The 23,739-nt window shown below is 34.3% G+C and overlaps 1 protein-coding gene and 1 pseudogene across 1 annotated transcript in view; one reads left to right on the forward strand and one right to left on the reverse strand.

Annotated features, from left to right (window-relative positions):
• Positions 1 to 23,739, reverse strand: part of RBMS3 (RNA binding motif single stranded interacting protein 3) — a 264,594-nt gene that overhangs the window by 185,757 nt on the left and 55,098 nt on the right. The gene's annotated exons all lie outside the window — the stretch shown is intronic.
• LOC120586856 (uncharacterized) lies at positions 18,678 to 18,796 on the forward strand (annotated as a pseudogene).

Here is a 23,739-nt window from a genome sequence, read left to right on the forward strand (position 1 = left end):
CTGACCCTTATCTTGCCTCTCTAGTTTCACCTCAAATTGTCTTACCACAAATAGTCTGTGCTCCAATTTTAGGAAAATTTCTCCCACTCTCCAATCTCACACGCCCTTTCATAATTTCATGTTTCCTCCAAATGCAATCATCTTTTCCAAACTTTTCCCCTTCTTAGGCTGGAAAATTCTCAATCAACCTTCAAGAGCCGGCTTATGTATCTTACCTGTGAAGACTTCCTAAGTGTTCCATAGTGCACTGGTCATTTTTCTCTCTTTTATCATGCAGAGTTACATGATGATCCATTTGTTCAGATACATTTCTCACCCCTCTAGAACTGACTGGCATAGGAACTGTGTTTTGTTCAAGTTAGGCTGGCACATAGTAGGTGCTAAATGCAATTTAATTATTTTATATAGATCTCTATTACTTCCTGTTGACTCAATTAATCAGTGAAGTAATGGATCAGCCCAACATCCTCTCCTGCTAATAATGCATAGAATGCTAGCATTGCAAAGGACATTCATAGATTACCTAGTTGTTCCTCTTACCCGGCTCCCTCCTAGTTTACAGAGGAGAAAGATGAGTCCAAGATATTTTAAGGAAGGTATTCAAGATTATTTGACTCCTTAATGATGTATCATGAATTAAACTCTAACTATACTACTAGTGATCTATTAATTAATTCAGCAAACATTGGTTAAGATTATACTAGTTATAGAGTTTTAGGTTGGAGATATAACAGGGGATAAAACTGAGAAGATTCTCGATGTCATAGAGTTGATACTTTAGTACAGGGAGACAGAAATTAATTACTAGAGAAATCAACGAGATATGCAATTACACGATGACAATTATATGATAAGAAAAAATGCACTATTTTATCATGCCTGTCATGTATGCACTTAACCAGAAAAATACAAAGATATATTTTAAATAAATACACAGCCTTGAGGTTTACAGAGATGGAGCTTGCCTCTGATGTACTTTCAAATAAAGTATGAATTTATTTGAATTTATGGAATACAGGCTCCCATTCTCTGCAACAGCTCACATTCTCAACTACCTTCTTTTTTCTTCTCCCAGGAAATCCTGGGTTGTTGACAAGCACTTACAATTGGGCAAAAGACAAAGAAAAATATCAGCCTTCTTCTGTACCTTCCTCATCCCCATCAAACAACAGGTAAAATTATCGGAAAGGAAAGTAGAGTAACACACTCTATGACAACACACATGCAGCCTGGGGAATCCGATGGGATCCAGTAATAACAATATTAAAAATGCCCGTGTCAACAAACACCTGCAGCTTTGAATAAACAGTGTTCATAAGTTGGAAATGGGAAGCAGAGAGTTATGCGACCATGACATGCATGCTTTTTAAAGGGAGCCCTGTGAGAAAGAAAGTGAATAGATTCTTTTTTCCTCCATCTCCTTTAGCAAATTTTTTTTGCTCAGTGCCCTACTCATTATCACATGAGAGTGGCTGCATACCAGGCATACAGCCATGGGTACATTTATATACATGATGAATCCCCTAAACTTAGGAATTTTAAGGCAGCCAAAGGATCTCTTCAGGGACAGGCAGTGCTCCCTAAGCTCATGATTTCAGTTGTGGACTCAGATTGTTACAAAGTCCTGCGCCTGAAATTTCATTTACATCCATGACTCAAGGTTCAGATCATATGTTTTTAAGATGTTCCTCTTTGGAGATAGCTCAAGGACAGCCAAGAGGAATAACCTAAATAAGAGCAGTCTATCAACAACATCTGAGGGTTCAATGGGAATCCAGATTTACTTTAGTCCTCTAGGAAGGACTAAAAAATGACCACACATCTTTGACCTAGCACGTAAGTCACATTAGTTAAACTAAGCTTTAAAGAATGCAATGTGCTTATGATTCTCATCTGATTATCAGCTTGGATGAAGATACAACTAGCTAAAGAGAACTGGAGTTAACTGCATTTGTAATGAGCCAAAATTATGTTTATTATGTACTTCAAAGTAGACTACATTTCTGAAGTAAGATAGAACACAGCTGCAGCTGGATTTGCAGCCATGTTCAAATTCATGCAGGACTTTCTCAAAGCCAAAACAAGCCCTTCATTTAGAAGTGAGCCTAACTTCTCATTGAGGTCCATTTTACCCATTGTCAGAGAATCCTGGCTTAAGAGTTAGAATTGTAGACAGACAGCCCACAGGTTAAGTTCATCAGGGTTCCCAGAAATGTACTGATAAAAATGAATCCTATTTAGCATACACATTTAATACACACCCATTGATAGAACAAACATAACTCCAGTCTTGCCACCCTAAAGAGTGCTTGAGAAAACGTGTGTAGCATCCATCTATCATCTATTTATCTATCTATATCTATATCTATCCATCTATCTATCTATCTATCTATCTATCTATCTATCATCTATCGTCTATCTATCTATCATCTATCTATCATCTACCTATCTATCATCATCATCATCATCATCATCAATCATCTTAATCATCATCAATCTCTTGGTTTCTAGAGATTTCTTAGATTTATTTATTTATTCTAGAGATTTCTTCCTCACATAGTACTTTATTACCTTCCTTGGAGGTGACGATAAATTTTATTAATAGGCTTTATGCTTTTCTCTTGCATCATTCTTCGGTCAACCAGAATAAAGTAAAATAATTGATTTTTTAAAATACCTCTCATACACTCCCACATCATTTAAAAGAGAAAATGTTTCTCCAGGTCATTCTTTTTCAATTTAAGAGAGCATCCTTAAGGGATTTAAGATTTAATTTGCCTACCATGTGGCAGTGGAAGTGTTTCTCAGAGAAACTTTGCAGATAGTATGAAATACCGTCTTGGAGACAGTTATACAGACAGAGGGTTCAAAAGAGCACCTGGCATCAGCATCCAGGGCTTAGCAGAGTGCCTGGTAGACAAGAGGCTCAAAAAAAGCAGCTTTGGACCAAATGAGAGAAGTGCTTGCTCTCAGGTGTCTAGAGAAAGGGGAAGAAAAGTCTTCAAACATCAACATTCAGGCTAGCGTTTCTTTCATTTCTTTCTGATCTACGTGTATTGCAGTTCAGCAGGACAATTCAGCCAACACTGAAGGATAGTTGTTTTTATTAACTGTGTTCCCAAGAAACAAAGCACTTTCATCTCTGCCAGGAAATCAAAGTGCCCTAACAAACCATAAAACAAACACGTGAAAACAGTGAACTAGGGTCTCTGATGCTAACAGGCTCTTCTTTGAGTGATATCAAAGATATCAAAGATAAGCTGCAAACCTAAATCTTATCAGAAAATAGTTAAATTTTTACTGAGCACTTGCCATGTGCAGGTATTTTACTAGTTCTTTATATGGATTGTTTTATTTAATCTTTAGCAGATGCCTATACTGATTCACAATCAGAAATGTAAATAAGACTCTTCAGCTACTTTGAAAGCATTCTGCATCTTTTTTATCTTTATAGATGATAATGCTATCTATTTGTATTTAGAAAGTTAAGTGACACCTGTAATATTACTTGCATCATTAATCTGAGAGTCATCCAAATTTTATTCCGGATACCTAAATTTCCCCCAAAACTAACTTGGAATCTTTCACCAGGCCCTGCCTCTTCTCCCTTCAAAATGTAAATTGTAATGTAATTAACGATATGTAAATAAATCTTGGGATATGTCCATATCTTCTACCCCTTTAGCCATCATTAGCTCTCTCCTGTGCATAGTCTTTAATAGTTTCCCTGTTTCTACTCATTTTTCTATTATCCTGTTTCTACACACATGAACCAGCACAATCTTTTAAAGATATATATTGGACTGTGTCACTCCCATGCTTAACAAGTCCCCGATGCACTTAGAATCCAGCCCTGACTTTTATGGTCGCTGAGGTCCTGAGTGGTCAGATGCAGCCTTCCACCCCAGCCATATGATGTAGCTCTGCTCTCTTGCTCCCTATGTTCCAGGTGCATCAACTGTCCTTCAACTGCTCAAACACCTCCACTCTTTCCTTTCTCAAGGTGTTTGCACATGGATCCTGTTGCCTGTAATGTCCGCTCCTTCCTACTCTTCCCCTATCCATGTCCATTTCAGGTCTTGAATGAAATAGTCAGCTCTGGAAGCTAAAATAGGTCCACCTCACTCCATCTCATTGCATTCTGTTCTTTACCATCATGGAATTATCAAAATGTATAATTATCCATTTGGAGGTTATTTGATTATCAATTGTCTCCTACCCGTATATTAAACTTTATGAGTTCGGGGACCATAACTATTTTGTTTGCCACTATATTTCCAGGGCTTTGCACTGTGCCTGGTTAATGGTAGAGACATAATAAATATTTTCTGAGTAAAAGGAATACATTCCAGCATAGATAGTTCCGCACAAGTGATTTCCCTAAATGCTCTGTGTGTGTGTGTGTGTGTGTGTGTGTGTGTGTGTGTGTGTGTGTGTGTGTTGTTAAATTGTCTTGCCTAGTCTAGAAAGTAATTAGGGCTGCTAACAAGAACACCTATCTCCCACTCCAAAAGTCTTAATGGCGGAATTTAGAATGTGCTAAAGCAAGGTGGAGGTAAATAATATTGACTTTTATTCGTGATGATGATAAATATTATTACTATACAAAATACTGAGTGCTTACAAGAAGGTGGCACTATGTTTAGGGCTTTACATGTATAACCTCATTTAACTTAATAATCCTATGAGGTAGGAAAGAGACATGAGAACTACACAAATGGAGTAAACACTAAACCAGGTTGTATCCAGAGTCTGCTGTGAGCTACTAGACACAAGAACCTGGATGATCAGCAAATGGCCAGACCACAGGGAACCTACAGGAAAATTCCTGCTGAGATTACTAACAACTATGTTCCTGTGCCTTTAATGCTGCATACCCACCCTCTGAAAGGAAAAAAGATTTAAATTGAATTCATCAAACACTGCAGGTCTCCTTCATTCTCTGTCTTTGAGAGGAGACCATGTCTCTGGCTGTGGAGCATTATTCCTTCTCTAATAAACTTTCCTATTGTCTCTAACTCTGGTGTGCACATGAATGCTTTCTATGTATAGTCAAAGACCCTCTCTCTTGGTGTAGGACTTGAGTTCCCATTTTGGGGGAGGGGATTTGCCCAGTCCTGCATCAGTAGGTGCTATTATTATTCTCACTATACAGATGAGAAAGCTGAGTCACAGAGGGGCTAAGTCACTTGCCCAAATTCCTACAACTAGAAGGTAGTAGAGCTGTAATTCTGATCTAGGCAGTTTGGTTTCAGAGTTCAATTCCTGTTGTTTCTCTCTCTCTCTCTTTTTCTTTTCTTTTCTTTTTTTTTTGGAGCAGTAAAGATACATGCACATGGTAGTAGATGACAATGCTATGAAACTCTGTGTCAGAGTATGAAGCCAAAGCATGAAGGACCCTACATTTCAAAGGAAGGACTTCATATGAAATATGAGAATCAATAAAACACACATGAACTCCTTTGCTAGAAATCAAAGTGCAATTTGGTTTGAGTATTTATTTTTTGATAACTGGAATTGAGATTGTAAAAAAAATAATTCTAACTATTGTAACTACACACAAACTTTATTTCTTTAATATAGTTTTTTTTTTTTCCCATCTCTGATTCAAGCTGGTTTTGCCCAGACGATAGCATTGTTACTGACTTGCTTTTTCCACCCTTTTCCTTCCATCTCTGTGTGCCTGTTCCTTTCATTATTAGGACATAAGATTAACTGAGTCTCAGGTCAATAATCATGAGGATAATAAGTTTTGGTTGGACTTTAGACTAAGGATAACATCTTGATTTTAGATAAGTTTTAGCCCCAGGCCCATCAAGGCACAACAATCCCACTAAACCACAGGACCAGGCCATGGGATCAGATAGGATGGCACCATGACTGAATCCAGAACCAGACACAATGATCAATTACCTCATCCCTTTCCATTTGTCCAATCAGTGGCACCCACAACCCCAATTCCCTTAATTTCCATGACTACTGATTTTTCCCTATATAATCTGGACTCTTGAGACAGCCAGGGAGCCAAGCCTTTGAGCGATAGCTCTCCTGTGTCTCTGGGACTTGCAGTTCTCTAAAATAAATCCTTACTTTCTTTGCTGAAAAACTCATCCATATCTGACTGACTTAGATATGCACAGGCAGATGTACTCCTTTTGCTCCGGTAATGCTATGGACTGAAGCAAGAAGCCAAGGTTTGGATATTCATCTAAATCCATTTTCTCTTTCTCTTTTACTTTTAGACTAAAAATTCCAAGGGTACAAAAGAGAAGTAATAGTGATCTAGCATTACATGGTAAACGACTATGCTGATACAACAATGAATTCTAGTCCACGCACCTTTTTTTTTTTTTAACAAATACAATTTAAAGATAGAGCTCATTGATGTTTCTTGTCACTGAATATATTTAATAAACTACAATAGGCTATAAAACACATCTGGAGAGTAAGATTTACCATTTTTTTAATTTAAAAAGTAAAATCTGGTCATTTTAGGGGAAAAATAAATCAGTAAGGATTAAGTGTAGGAATAATCATTATATGCTAGTGTCAGTTTAAGTTTTTTATTTATATGCCCATGATATTGTGATATAAATGCAAAATTCATTGACATATCTGTGACTGCTTTGTTAATGGAAGTCTCTACTGGGATATCCGCAAACAAACTTTTACTGGACCTTACCAGGATGTCTTAGGAGAGGAGGTACTATCTTGGTTCTCCCAGCTGAATAGATGGAGTTTTGGACTAGAGAAGAGTTCTAGCCACTTAATTGATGGGTTCAAATGCGCTATCTCTAAGGTAGGAAAATCCTCCACTCTTAATGATAAACAGTAAAATCTATTGTTTATAGATTGGCCCACTTCAAAGTCATCTTCCAAAAATGGATTTTCTAAGGAAAAAGGGGAAAAAACAACCAAAAAACACTGCGAATCTATTTGAATAATGTCAGCTAAAGTACACAACCATTTGTTTTAACCTTTTTTTTTTTTTTAAATGACATCCTGAAACTCCAAAGATGATAGATAAGGCTTTTAAGCATCATTTCAACGTCTTTGGTCAGTCACTTTCATTTTGTAACATGGAATTTCTGTTAAAACAGCAATACATAAAAAATAGGATTGACTTCAAGGCTTTAAGATGAGATCAATGCAGGAAATGGAAATGCAATTCTAGGAAGCAGCATTTACATAACACCCTTCTTTGAAAGAAATCAATGTTATTTACCTATTCACTCCCACTTATGTATGAGAGGCTTTTAAAAAGCAAACAAACAAAAAAATAAAAGGACTCTTAAAAGCAAGATTTCTTATAAGACTTCACAATCTTACTAGTGCAGAGGAATAAAGTGCACATTCTACCAGGGGCTGGGGTGCAAGGGCTCACTCTGACTTTCTCTCCTGTTTCCAAGAAAGGCTGACTCAGGGCAGGGGAGGAGCCCAAGCTGAACAAACAGACAGGGTGTGTGGAGTACAGAGTCAGGGGACGTTCATCACAAAGAAGTAAAAGCTTTGAAAAGTAAATGTAAATCAAACTTGTATTCAAAGATCATACAATTTGGAAAATTTCACTCAATATCAAAGTATAAATATTTTACTATTGAGGCTACAAAGTATCTCGGTATTTTAAACTTCAAAATTCCTCTGACTCGAAAAGCAAAAAAATGGGCAGGCACAAAAAAAGCAGTCTTTTTAAAAATTAAGTAATTCTCCTGAATCCTTAATCTCTTCCTGTAAAACACTCTGGTAAATCACAATACCAGAGAAATGAAAGGAGGAGGGATCTCCTAGGTCATTTTGGAGAATCTCCTACATCTGTGTAGGCTCATTCCCAACGGTATGCTTTTGAGAACTTTGATATTCAATGAAAAATCATCAAGGCAGGATTTTCTAATGACTATACAAGGAGTATAGGTTACAGATTACTCATGAATGAATCATGCCCTTTGGAAAGTCATAAACCCCAAATCCACAAAATACATCAATATGTCCCATCTATACTAAGGTTAAATTGTCCTCATAATGGCCTATCAAAATTTACAAAAGATGCTTTACAAAATTAAACAGTATAAAGCAAGTGTTTTCATTCTTTAAATATGAGATCTAACCTTTACAGCACAGTTATATTTTATTTTGATAAAATGTTTTTGTAACAGAGTGAAATGCTTGATCTCTCAGACTCTATCTTGTTCAAGCCTATATTGTTCTCAGGACCTTCAGGCTAATAGCTCCTGCTTTGTCTTGCATTTAGACATGCTTGCTAATCAGTAGAGGAATTCTGCTTGTGGCTTGAGTTTTACAAAAACAGCCCCTTCCATTCTCACTTTCCTTGACATAAAAGAATTCTGATCTCTACTTTCTTAAGATGGATTTGAGGAACCACTAGGGCTTCCATCTTCTCCACTGGTGACTTCTCTGATTAGAAAACCTTTCCTTACTCCAAACTCTGATGTTTCGAGTTTTGGCCTTTTGAACCACTGGGCATATGGACTTTGGAGCAGTAACATTTTAACTTTCATATGTTACTTTTCTTTTATTTTTTTTATTTCCAGAATGAATTCTTTAAATTATATTTAAAATATTGGGTAAAAAATAATTTCTCTCTATCAATGTAGGAGAAAGCTATTCATTTTAGTAAAAATGTGTTCATGGTCAAAGAAAATGGAAAAGAATCTTGGCATAGTTTTTTTTTTTTTTTTAGCTAAATCACCTGTAAATATTCAAAGAATTATAAAATATTGTAACACTTTCTGTTTTTAAGATTTTGAGTTGGAAGAGATAGAAAATGAATAGCACTGCCTATAGAGTAGAAGTCACTTAAGTCAGACTCTCTAGGGTACTCAAAAACCATCCTGGTATATGTGCCTATAATTTGAAATGGGTGCCAAATGGTATAGTTTTCCTTTAGTAACAAGCACTCAAAGTTGAAAGTCTCCTGAAAACATTGAGTTTGTCTCACTTAAAATTATAGATGGATAAATCATAAAATGACCATATATTTTGGAGGAGTAGTTAAAAATTAAATTTTAAAGTTAGTGTGAAAAAATAGATAAGCAAAACAAACAAACAAACCAGGAATATTATTAAAAAGAAGAGATATGTCAGGCGGTGGTGGGCATAGCCCTCCCAGTTATTAAAACATCATATAAAATGTTATTAAAGTTGTAAGTTAGCATAAGATTTGACAGAGAAATAAATAAACACAATTAAAATTTCAAGGAAATTTAAAAACATAAATGGTCATTTAGTAGATGAAAAATGGAGCATTTTAATTCAATGAGAAAAAATGTATTATTCAATAAATGATATTGAAATAATTGACTAACCATGCAGAAATAAAGAAAAAGAAATCTGGTTACTCCATTTTATAACTTTAGCTAAAATAAATTCGAGATTATTACAAGATTAGGTTTTGAAAATGAAATGATAAAATTAATAGAGAAAAAATAATATTTTAATATTTTTAAAGTGAGAATTACAAAAAAACTATAAATAGTCTTTTTAAAATTTGAAATGGCAAAAAAGAAAACAAACTATGAATGAAGGCAAAAGGGCTGAAAAACACCAACTTCCTTTAACATAATAAAGTATGTATAAATTAATAAGAAGGCTACCAGTCCAGTTGAAAATGGACAAGCAATATGAACAGAGTATTCAAGAGAAAAATATCAAAACTCAACACATGAAATGATGTTCAACCTGAGTTCACATTTGTCTTATAACCTATTTGGCAAAATTTAGCTAAATTAGATAAGCAAGCATGTATTATTTAACCAGCAATTCCAGTTTATGTATTTTTCCTGTAGATATGTTTGCATTTATGTAAAATAAGGTACAAACCTTATTTTTCATTTTTGTAACTATTTGCAATAGAAAAGGATTGGAAACAACCGAGGTATCTACTTTGAAAATTTTTATAAAAAAGTATTGTACATCTGTACAATAGAATACTATATAATAATTAAAAATAACAAGGGAGCTTTCCTTGTACTGTTAAGAATAAACTTAATGGTACATGATTAAGTGAAAAAAAAAAAAACAGTTGAGAAGAGAGTTTATACTTGCCACCACTGGAGCGAAATCACAAATGTATGTTTGGGATTCAGGAACAGCCTTCGGAAACATCACAATGTTCACACTAGTTCTCTAGGGAGGAAACTAGGGTGGCTGTACCACATGAAAAGGACAGCACTACTTTTCACTGTGAAGTTTTGAATTTTTAAAAATTATTTGTACATATTATCAACTCAAAATATAAAGTAAACCAAATGCACATTAGAAGAAGAATCCATCATAATCAAGTTTTAAATTTCCAGGAAAATAAATGGCTTAATGTTTTAAAATTTAGTTATGTAAGAGACAACAAATTGAGAATTAGATAATGATTACTCAAGTTATTAGATAAAATTCAGGATCCATTACCAATTAATAGCACACACACACACACACACACACACACACACACACAAGAAAAGAAAAAGAAAAGAAAAAGAACACTGATTTGGCATTAAAAATGGATACTTTATCATATCTAGTTTCCCAAATGCCCTTCAACTGGACAATAAACAAATGAGGTACAACAATTCAATGAAATGCAACTCAATTATAAAACAGAATGGACTAATGATACATTCAACAACATGTGTGAATTTTAAATGCCTTATGCTAAGTGAAGGAAGGCAGATTCAGAAGATGACATGCTGTATGATTTTATCTGTGTAACAATTTGCAAAAGGCAAAACTGTACAAATGGAAACCGGAGTTGTGATTTCCAATAATTAAAGGTGGAAGGGAGGGTTTGACCACAGAGGGGAAGCATAAAGGAGTTTTTAGGAACTATTCTGTATCTTGATATAGTTCCCTAACAATATATTATTTACATTTTGAAAAAAGTGTGACACAATTATTTTAAAGCAGATCTGGAAAATGGAAAAAAGAAAGAATAGCTAAAAATAAAAAAGAGAAAGTAAAATCTAGAGCAAGCAGTTGTTCCGTAAAATTATAATGATTAGATAAATGTATTGGTGTGACTCTTCTGCAAACAGGCACAGATATCACAGGTAATTAATTAGCATATGGAAAGGTGATACAAATAATATGAAAGGAATGGATTAATTTCTAAATGCTGCTGAGATACCTAAATAATTTAAATAATCAATTTAGACACTTATTTGATGATACCAAAGATACTAAGGAGCTAAATGTAGAGAAAGGTAAAAGGTATAGAAATGAATTCTAATAAAATCTCTTATATTTAAAGTGATTTAAAAAGAGTGCAATGGAAAAAGATTACTTTATTTCACATAAAGTTAAATTATTATTTAAAAAAATAGAAGTCAAAGTTCAACAGAAAACTAAAAAAAAAAAAGCAGGTGAGCAATGTGATAGACAAATGCTTAATATCTTTAACATACAAAGTATTTAGTTAAAACAGTAGGATTGATCAAATTCAGTTTATAAAAATCTAACTAGATAGAACTTAACCCAAGTAGTTTAAAATCAAACCCAACCTGACCAAACCAGCTCCATCTAGTTCTATTCAATTCAAAATGCTCATCAGGATCTGATCTGGACACTCGACCTGAGTCTAACCAGCATGAATTGGCTTCCATCAGTTGAAATTTGTTGGCTGAAATTTTTATAGTATCAAAGAGGTTCCAAAAGCATCATCCTGCTTCTCTTTGGCACGGATCTTCTATCTTTAACTTTTAATCTCAGTAAAAATAGATGCTCCTGTAGAATAATACTTGATCCCTCTCCTCTGGGTGGAGTTGATCATTTCTCTTTTTACTCAGCCTCCCCACCCCCGCCACCCCACCCCATTCTCTGGCTCCTTCATTACACTTCTTCCACTGTGTGTTTATCTCTTGCCTTGAAAATGTATTCCTATGTCTACTTTACATTCAACTTAAAAATATTTATTTAATGAATAAATTTAAAAAATTCAAATGTCTACTAGTGTAAAAGATATTGATTATCATCAAGTAAACTAGGTTCTAGAGTATACAATCTTTTTATACCTTCAGTCATTGAACTATACGGATTTTTTATCAAGTCATCAAGATTTGATTTTTTGAGGGGTCGTAATCTGGGATTGCTGGAATTGTTTTCACCCCAATAGACATTACTTTCTTTTACGGCTTTGAGATTTGCCACCCCCTTGTAACCACAGAAGGAATTCTACTCAGTTCTCTGAATTGGGTACCTGTATTAATTATTTTTCTAAGTGGTTCTTTTTAGCCTCAAAAAGAGTATCAATGGCAAGATATTATCTCTGCAGTATCTCAGGAACACAAGGAATAAAAAAGCATTAACAGATCCCGCTTATTCATCATGACCTTTCGGACCATTTGATGAAATGATATACAGATGAACAAAAAAAAAATGAGTCTAACGTTTTTATTATTATTATTTTTTATTTTTTTAGACAAGACAACCCTTGGTTGACCTCACAGATTGCAAGGACCTTGTCAGCTTATGATGCCTTATTTTTTTAATTTTTTACGCCTACAGCACCTGGTCTTCCTAGGTGGTCTCCCATCCAAGAACCAGGGCTTGTTCAGGGTGGGATGACCGTAGACGAGTCTAACTTTTCTAATGAGGCTTTTTGTAATATGCCTTTTCTTCTGATCCAGCTCTCAATCTTAACATACAATTTAGAACAGGGGAAAAATCATTCTACAGCTTAGTTTTTTGATGACTGTTTTTCTAGCAGAAGTTTCTACAAATTATCTTTCTTTTATCACAACAACAACAACAACAAACAATATGTTTACATTATTAACATTAGTAGAAAAACCAAAGTGTACGGTTTGCTGAAAGTAATAGCCAAATATTTCCACTCTTCTGAAAACTAGAATGACTATTAAAGTAGATAGCTGAATCTCAAGGAGGAAGGCTTTGAATGGACGAAAGAAATGCAACATTTAACACAATACAGAATTTTAATACTCATTGTATTTAGCAAATAAGGAAGAAATTTAGTCTGACATATTTGCAAATGTAGGAAAAACATGCATAGGGGAAGAGTTATTAAATTTCTTGCTGCTTTCTTCTCCTATAACATTTTCCCTTTCCATCCAAGAAAAGACATGGTTTAGTATAACTAAGTGCAATTTACATATAGTAGTTAGTATTTACCAGGAACATTCCAAGAAAATTATATTATATTTATATTACTACATAAAATTTAATCCACAGCCACACTCACAACACTAGTACAGAAAGGAACTATGATGATTTCCCTTTTGTTGATGAGAAAATTTGAGGCACAGAGAGGTTAAGTAATTTGCTGAAGATCATACTACTAAGGCAGAACTAAATTCTGGGCTCAATCAGTCCATTAACTATGCCTGAGTCTGAGCAATTTACATAAATCTGTAAGTCTCAGCCTCCTCATATCCAAAATGGAACAGGGCCTTTTTCCTAAGCATACTTTGAGAGTAAAATAGAATAATCCGTAAAGCACTAAGCACAATGTTAGGCATATAGTAAACACTTCTTTTTTCTCCACGAAAAATGTATTCATTGATAGGATGTGGGGACAAGAGAACAAAGACATTTCCTGACTCTAACTGTATCTCCCCCGACCCCTGATCTTTACTGAGATAACTGACATACAATGTTGTGTAGCGTTAAGATGGACAACATGTTAACTTGATACATGTATACGCTGTAAAATGAATACCACCATAGCATTAACTAACACCTATTCTAACTGTATCTTTTAGAAGATACTGGTGTCAAAACTGAAATTGAAGTAATCACATAAAAAGAATAACGAGAAATACTCTACGGTCAGACAAAGGGAAAAAAAGACAAATATGCAGAAACTGGAAATTCCTAAATCCTGAAGTTAAAACATGAAACCCAAAGACATAAATTTTCTTCTCCACAAAAGCCTAAAGAATGTAAAACAGTTCTACTGAATCAAGGATGAATATGGTTCTGTGCCAAAATGTATTAAGGCAGCAAGAGATTAACAATGTAAATAAAACATTTTCTGAGTGAACAGGTGACAAAGGTCAAGGGGAGAAGCTCTTGGTGCTATTGATAAAGGACTTCATTAAGCCAACAGGGAAAAAGGGTATAAATATTTATTTGAATAACACTTCAAATCAATGTAAAGGTTAATGAATCCATCCTTCTGATGGCATGGGGCATTAGAGCTCCCATGCACTGCAAGGACAGAATCTCCAGGAAGCTTTAGGAAAACAGAACCTTTATAAGGACTAGAATTGTGTTGTCAAAGGATTTTAATTAGGAAAAAAATCTAATTACTAGTGAAGAATTAATTGTAACAACCAATAAGATGGTTGCTGTTCCAATACATCTGTTTCATAACTATTTTGTTTCTTTTATTTCCATAGGCCACTACTTTCTTTTTTTTTTTTTTTTAATTTGGAGACAGGAGCAATGGAAAGTAGAAAGTAGAATGGAATGATGATTTAACCTTTCTGAGGAAAAAAGGATTTTTTTTTTTTTTTATATTCTTCAATCCTCAAGAAAGTTTTTGAGATTTAATTATTTTAAAATTTATGAAGAGGAAGATATTTCTATATGGAATCATCATAGTTGATGATATCTGCATTCGCTTTACAAACATTTACTAACAATGTATTATTAAGAGAGAATTAAAACAGTATTAAGAAATCACAGTGGCATAATGTGCTCAACTATTTTCAATTTATTTCAGTGTGCCTATATTAAGCATCTGAGACCATGTTCAAATGTTCAGCATTAGAGGAGATATAGGATAAAAAAGGCATAATTCTGCCATCCAGTGGGATAAGGCAAGTATAGAGTAATTATCATACAAAGTTACACATCACAAATGGACACCCTGTGTAGGAGAAAATGATTCAATGTGATGCAGTGAGAGTTAAGTTCACAGGAGTTAGAAATCAGAAAAATCTGCATGAAAAATGTCGTACTGATCTTTGAGCAGGATTTCTTTGGGAAACGAGGGTAGAAGAAGGGGACGCCATGCCCTGTGAATTAGTGGTACAAAAATATGCCAAGAAATCATTACCGGAAGTTGGAGATCATATTTTTTTTTGTAGTTGTTTTACCTAAAATAATGACTCTTTGCACTAATGCAGCCATTTTGGTCCTATAAGAAGTGTGACCAATGTTTACAAATCTAGGAGTCACCAGAGCACATTTCAGGTAAATATTTTTCTGATTCTATACTCTTTCATCTCAGAAAACTGTCAAGCTTCAGACTAGACACTGAATTAATTGGACACCACTGTAGAATGAGATATGGCAACTGCATGCATAAGGCTAGAAATTAAGGGTAGTTCTTATCTAGGAATAAGGGAGGTTTCCTTATACAGTCCATGTACGAGATGATGCCCATCAATAATTTTAGCTCATAGAACTCAACTGTTAAATAATATTTTCAGCTTACAGGGTAGACGTAATAAAACGATTCTCATGTTGCAAATAAGTGTACTAAAAATGCTTCATTATTCATTTCCTGCCAGAACTTTTGTGGAGTTCTACAAAATCTCTCAGTTAATTCTAGCAACACTAGCATAAATGAGGCATTTTAAACTTCTAATGAAAACGTTAGATTCCACGAACAATCTGTCAAGGGGCTGAATGACTTGCACAAGTTTGAAAGTAAAGAAGAGAAAGGGCCAAAACTCAAACTAAGATCTCTCTGCCTCCAGTGGAGGCATATAGCATATGTTCATCCACCAATTACATTCACAGAGGGAAAAAGGTCTTAGCCATGAGGTTCTGTTAGAAAGCTTATCATAAATTGGATGGATGCTGCTCTTTTCTTTAACATCATATAGATGCAGCAAAGATGCAAAACATTTGTCCCTGGAATGGGAGAAAAGAGATGGTCACAGGGTGTAAATAAATGTTAAACTGTGTCTTTTCAAAATAAATTACAGGAGAAATTTTATCTTAAATTCTTTCATCGATTACATGGATTCATTGGATTGAAATTAAAACCAGTTACTAAAGATGACTAGAAAATTATTTTTCTTAGAGATCTTTCATATTAGGTTAAGAGGAAAGAGCTTAAAGAAATTATGATTTTATGCTTCCACAGTTAGAGACTTTATCATTTTAGAAAATTTAAAAAAAAAAGATTTTATATGAACTTTAATAGTGTACAATATTCAATTAACTACATGTTAGTATTTACATTATTATTATTAGTAGTAGTAGAATTTACTACAACTAGCAAACCTAGAAGCCTGTATTTAAGATGTGTCTTACATGGTGAATAGGGCTCTATGGTTCAGTCTAGTTGTAATATGAGCACTATATGACATTAGCAGTGACCAAAAGAAATGACACAGAACAGTTCTTATGATGATAACAGAATTCTCATGTCAATATCCATGGTTAGTCTTCTGGTTCTTAGATATTAATCTTAAACTCTTCCTAAATTCTTGCAGAGTCACATGCCACTTACAAATTTCACAGTTCCATTCCTATAATGCCAGCATGCCACACATGCCGTGCATATAGATTGTTCCAATAAAACATTCACATATTCTGTCAAAGAATATACTTTTTGCTAATATAATGATAATGCAAATATTCAGAAGAATATTGTCTCTGCATTGGAAAACAAAATATTCACTATAGATTATGAAACCTGCATGCTTATTTCCAAAATAATAATAATAATTCTTATACTTAAAATAACTTTCTAGAACACACATAAGTTTTCAAAATAAAACCAGAAAAATGAGAGGATATTTTAAATTTCATCTTCACCCTGGTTATCTTTATTAATCTTTTCAAGTTCTAAGAAGATGAAAAGGCTCAAATCTTGAATTTAACTCTATATCAGTGGCATTTAAAATTGTTGTTTTGTTTTACTGTAGACCCCAAAGAGCTTTTGTTTATATAGGTTATGTCTATTGATATTTACCATTTTAAAGAATAAAACTGAGTAAATTTTAGATATTTCCTTATTATTTTTTTAAAAAGAAATAATAAACTCATTACATGATAACATAAGTGATGCATTTTTATAAAAAATATTTTCAAAAGCAAAATACAGACATGAGGGGCCTTGTTTTATATTTTTGCAAATCTCTGTAATTTCTGGCTTAATAAAAGACAGCTGGATTCTCATTCTTCTTCTGCATTTAATTTGTTGCAATATCACACATCATGTTGCCTCTGGGAAACTCCATTCTACACCCATGAGAGAATCAGAGTGAAAAAGGCGGTATTATGTCAGTATTATGAAAATACCTTGACCTTGCAGACCACTGGAAATGATCTCAGGGACCCCACAGGTCTCTCGACCACCATTTAGCTCAAACAGACCATGCCATCTTAAAGTAATTGCACATAAAAATAGATTAGTTTCACTATCTAAATTCAATATTTTTGTATGTTTTAAAGAATATTTGTATTAAAATCCCAGTATCTTGTATGTTGGTACCATTTTGATTCTTTATCAAGTCATTAATTAGCTAAATCATGCTACTAACCTATTCGCATGATCGTAATTCTATTTACCACTACAAACGTCTTATCAACAGCCTAAGCTTTTTATAGAGAGCCTGTTACCTATCAACAACTGATACTGTACTTAGAGTATGTCTACTATGTTTATCTTCGGGGAAGTCAGAGAAGCTGCAGAGATAATATAAGTCACACTCAAGTGTTCTCATCAGCAGCAAAAGAACTGGGATATAAAAACTCCAAAAGCTGTCAATCACTGTTAAGGACTGCCCCAACCCTGGGGATATAACTTCCTAGGCACTGCTGCCAATGCACTCATTGAACAGAGGCTCCCACATCCTGAGGGCTGTCCACCTAGAAAGAGGTCCTGGCTGATGGAAATAGGGCAAACATCCCGGTAACATCTACTTTAATACCAAACAGCTAGGAATCAACTTCAACTTTTGAGTCAGTTTACTTTGAAACATTCCAGTGACTCAGCTAGTATAACTATTTGATAAAAATTTCTGGTCCAAAATAAATCCCACTCTCAGTTCAAGAGGAATGGCTGTTTCCATATTTATAATCTCTTAATCTTGCTACAGGGTTGTCCTCCACCTCTGGTTGAGAAATACATTTTAGTAAATCCACTGTAAGTTTTTTTAAATCACTTGAATAGTAAGAATTATCCGTATATCATTTTTAACACATAGCAAGTATCCATAGTTGCCTCCCTGATTTTCACTTTGTGTTTCAAAACTAAGCTTTCATGTTAAGACTCAACCATGTAAAGCTTTAAGATACTTTTTATTTCACTGAGCAGTGAGATGGAGTACGAGCATCATCTATGCATTAAATATAGTCATCTATAACTTACAGCTGATATCAGTTATATGAGTTCTTCTAAGCTCTAATGATTTTTCAATAACAGGGATTATTGAAAACAAGCATTAGGAGATCTAAGAAATCACATTGGCATGAATTTAGATTTACAATTGGCATACTTTTCCTGCCGTATTTTATGAAACCAGATGGTTTTACTTAATATTCGATTTATCTGAATCATGAATAACTTGCTTTAAGATATAAGAACTCACCCTAAAGAGCTTTCTTTTTGGATGTTTAACTGTCTTCCATGCTAACATATCCTTAAGAGAAGGTGTAAAGAAACTGTAAAGTCAAAATAATTAACAAGAGTCTCTTTTTCCTATTTAACATACAAACAACCGAGACAATCGAAAATTTAAAAAATAGTCTACAGCCATGCTACCCTGAACAAGCCCGATCCGGTCTGATTCCAGAAGCTAAGCAGTGTCGGGCCTGGTTAGTACTTGGATGGGAGACCACCTAGGAAGACCAGGTGCTGTAGGTGCAAAAAAAAAAAACCAAGAGATTGTAAGATGACAAGGTACTTGCAATCTGTGAGGTCAACCAAAGGTTGCCTCGCCTAGAAAAATATAAAATAATAAAATAATAAAAAATAAAAGAAACTAAGAAAGTTCTCTGGAAGCTGTTTAGTAATGTAATTTAGAGATAGTTTGGATGATATTCAGTTGTAACAAGTTCTATGGTAGTCTATTGGTTTTCTGTTGCTGCAATAACAAATTAACAAAAATTTATGGACATAAAATTACACAAATTTACTGTCTTATAGCTCTGTAGGTCAGAAGTCCAACATAGATCCTATTTGGCTAAAATTGTGATGTAAACAGGGCTGAGTTCCTTCCCCAAGACTTTAGGGGAGAATCCAATACTTTACTTTTTTCAGCTTCCAGAGACTACCTACATTCCTCCCTCTGTCTTCAAGGCCAGCAATGGTGGGTCAAGTCCTTCTCAAAAGCATAACTCTCATCTCATCTGCTCTTCTTGACTTTTAAGGGCCCTTGTGATTACATTGGGTCCACCCAGATAATCCAGAATAATTTTTTCTATTTTAAGGTCAGTTTATTAGCAACCTTAATTTCAAATGCAACATTAATTCCTCTTTGGGGAATTAGGAATTCGATTTTGGGGGAGGGGGAACATTATTCTGCCTACCTCAAGCAGATATTTACTTATTTAACAAATAATTATCAGTATTCTTCTGTGACATGTATTGGATTAGATGCCTGAAACATGAAACAAAGAGCAAGGTGCAATCCTTACATTAGTAGGGCTCGTGGGCTAATTGTTTAAAAGTATAGAGAAAGATACTCATCAAAGTTCCTTTTAGAAAAATGTCCATCTAATGGGACAAAAGTGTCTTGGAAATATATGAAGTTTAAAAAATGATCATAAATATGACAGTTTCCTATAAAATATTTCTTTTTCTGTACTGAAAAATGACTATAATAACAGCAAATGAATTGATTTGTTATTCATAGACTTAAAGAAGAATACAGAGAAAACAGTTATAAGGAAAAAATGATGGCTGGTTCAGAACTTGCTTAAGAGAATTTTTCATTCATATTTCTTTTAAAATATTTTCTTAAATTTTGCAGATTTTTCATTCTAAAAAATTAGATCATAAATAATAAGTTGTGTGCATGGGCAGGCTCCTTGATGGTTACTTGGAGAGAGTAGCAGGTGTTTAGGTCAGGACGCTATCCATTTATCCAAAATATGTTAGAATGTGTTTTTAAAACAATGCTAGTAAATGAGATTCTAGATTTGGAATGCACTAAACACTTAATTATTCAGAACTTGGTTTCCATGGCTTGTGTCTTAATTGGTCTTAAGCCACTCAACCCTTTTTGCTTGCTAATAGGACTCATTTGGACAACAGACACTAAATGCATTAACTACTAATTAGTGATACTGACAGAAGGCAAAGCCCAAAATTGTCTTAGAAATAAAATTAAGGTTTTATAATTTATTTTGTACGCGTTTACTGTGAAATCTTCAATGCAGAAATGTTTGAAGACCTGAATGTAGTTAGTATTTTAGAAATAATAGATGAGGAGGACTTGTGACTTTGGAGATAGAAAAACCTCTTCATCTCTCTTCTCTATTTCATTAAATTATGACTGGGTAAAATAAAAAAGATTTCTGAGCCAAGTAGAGACTCCAAACTAATTCCGCTATTACTCATTGATGCTTATACATAATTATGGAAAATATATGGTTAGCAAAGCATGTTATATTAATTAAAAACTATAGATTTTAATATAGTATTACATTATAATAGGAATAATAAGCCAATGTAGTAATTCCTCTAGGCAGAGAGAAGAAATATCATGCCAAAAGGGGCAAAAGCATAGGCCAAGGAATTCTTTTCTGTTTATTCTCAAGATATTCACATTTATTATGTGAAGAAGAGGGATTAAAGGGGAGAAAGTACAGCATAGTAATAGTGCTTAACTAGATCCAATGGCAAAGTTAAGATGCAGACATTATTTCAAAATAAATTAGGCAAGACCATTTGACATGTTAAAAACAGAATTCATCATTGTGCCAAGAAAGAGTTATTTAAAGAACTAAGAATTAAACTGCCACATAACTAACACCTTGAAAACCAGTCTTGAAAAAAATGAGACATTCTAAAAGTAACTAGAATCTCAATCAAATTTTTTCTTTTTCTTGCGAATATTAAGCACCCTTTTCCCTCCTCTCTTTTTTCTCTCTTTCCTCCCCCTGGTATATTTACATATACAAATGAAAATTTTTATCAAAAATTAAGAAAAGATTTAAAAATTTCTCTCAATGTCTGCCTCCAAATTTTTTGATGCTTGTTTAGCAGGAGCTGTGTACCCTCATACATACCCAGGGAGTTCATTAAAAGCAGACATAAGTATGAGGGTTATTCAACTCGTGGAATTATGCATCAACTCCAAAGAACATTTACTGAGAATCTATACTGAGCTAAACAATAGCCCTTGAAATGACAGAAAAGAAAGAATCCCGGGTTTGGATAACTCAGTGTCAAAAAAATAAAATATTACTTCAGCACTGTTCAAACTTCCTAATCTGCTCCTATGAAGGTTAGAACTTCAGAGAAAATCAAAGGAAATGTGAGATTAAGTAAGGAAATCTACATTATTGTTGAAAAACCTTTTAATATTCTAATCAGAAGTCTCCAATTGTTCAGCTAGAGATCATCTCTTTTACTTCAGCCAACTACAGGCATTGCATACTGGAGCTCGTTGTCAACGTCACCACTCTACATTTATTCAATTTATCACAAATTCCTTTCTCTGTGACCTTAATTTTTCATGACTGCATCTTACTTTCACTTTGCTTGCCTTACGACTGTTTCCTAGTTCCTAATTCCCTCCCATTTTTATCAACCATCCACCTCTTCATGGGCTCAAGTGCTTTGTGGTTAAACATGTTACTGCTGGCACTTTGTCCTTATCTTCTTCTATACCTCCCTTGCTGAATTAAAACCCTGTCTATGATGTGTCTACTGTCACTAATATTTCACTTCATCATCCTTAATATGTGGTTCATAAGTGCTATGGTAAAAAAAACAAACAAACATGAAAACAATATAATTGGTCCATGAAATTCATTTCACTACTTTAGTTGGGTCTACCTTCCTCTAGCATCATAAATTTTAAATCAAAATGTAGTTCCCCATCACAATTTCTAGAATACTTGCCTTAATTCGAGTTCCCCAAAGTCAGAGTCTGGGACGAGGTTGTTTAATTGGGAGCTGATGTCAGGAGGCAGATATGATGTAAAAGGGAAAGAAAGGTAGGGAAGAAAGAAAATCCAATAAAGGGTGCCTCATTGAGCTTGTTACTTCTGTGGGCAAACTCCTAAGGAACACTTAGAATGTAACTCAGAATTGTCCCTACAAAGGACAAGAGGTCCACTCTTATGCACTGATTCCCATGTCCCATTGTTTGAGGGTTGTCTCAGGGAGTGATAACTACCAAACTCTGCAAAAAACCTATGTCGGGTTGAGTAAGATTTTACAGATTTTTCCCTGAGGTAGAAAAGTAGAGAGAATCAATGGATGCTTGAGATGAGATCCATCCGGAGTGTATGGAGACTGCCCATCTCATTTGCAGCTGCAAACACAGGTGGGAAGAGGGGTTATAGTATCAAGCACAAAACTCATTCCAATCATTTCTAATCTCCTGAATGCGATCCCCTGTACATCTTCTTTATCCAGATTTAGAAATGTAATCATCTCTCTCCCCCATTTCCCTCCATCCAATCAGTTACTCAAAACGTGTTTACCTTCGCAGTATCAGGTGTGTGTGGAAGGTTGAAAAATGATTGACCAAGTCCACATGCACAGAATTCAGACAAATTCTAAGGCTCTATTGACCTTGAAGTTGTCAGGCTGATTCGTAAAGTTCATTAGTAATATTCCAACAGTGTTTCATCATGAAGCCACTGTATGTTTGGTACATAGAAATAATCTAGGAGGTATCACTAACATTCAAGATAAGAAGCTTCATAGAAAGCAGCTACTATTGCAAAATTCCTCTTAATGAGAAATCTGAACTTGATACCCAGTTAGGAACTGTAGCGCTTACAAAGTTTATTAAATAAATTATGTTTTAGTTTCACAGAGATAAACAACTCAGTATTAGGTAATGCTTCCCCTTAGTAGAATTCCAAAGGTATATTTTTGCTAAACTGTACACCATAATATTTTTCCATAGTTGCTTTTGTGGACTTAATAGACTGGTACCACTGAAGAAATTCTGGTTGGGAGGGTCTGTAACATTTTCCACTGATAAAAACTTGTACATTTATTGCTCAAATATTCAAAATTTCAGAATATGTCTTTTAATATAAATTTCATTTAAGCACATTGTTGATATTTTATTCTGGGGGAAGTTTTACATTTAACAAATAACATTTTCTTTCTTCGTTTAAAAAAAAGATCAGATTTTAAATATTTTCCTTACATGCTCCCATGAAGTATACAAACATATTCACAATACATTTTTTAAATTTACGTCAACACACAATAGTAAAATTATATGTCAAAGCATCAAGAAGGCACAGTTTTATTTTATTAGAAAAATGATTCCTCCGTCAATTATTTGTCCAAATTTATTGATCACGAGATTTGTTAAAAGATCCCTAAATATGCTGAATTTTCTCTCAACCCTTTCCTGCTTCTTGGAGTTTCTTAGGGATTAGAAATAATTATCTGAAGAGTAAGAAAATCATACTAAAAGATAATTATTCCATTTTCTTCTGGAAAGACTGCTCCACTAATAAGAACAGGTGCTTACAGGCAAAAGTCTAGTTTGAGAGCAAAACATGATTTATTTTTCTACAAACTAGCCTGCACATTCTGTTCATCAATACCTGTCCCTACATGTGGAAGCCTTTTCCACATCACTCTTCTCTGGGGGCTCTTTGAAAGTG

Source organism: Pteropus medius, unplaced genomic scaffold, assembly GCF_902729225.1.
Source record: "Pteropus medius unplaced genomic scaffold, Ma_sr-lr_union100, whole genome shotgun sequence".
Taxonomy (NCBI): domain Eukaryota; kingdom Metazoa; phylum Chordata; class Mammalia; order Chiroptera; family Pteropodidae; genus Pteropus; species Pteropus medius.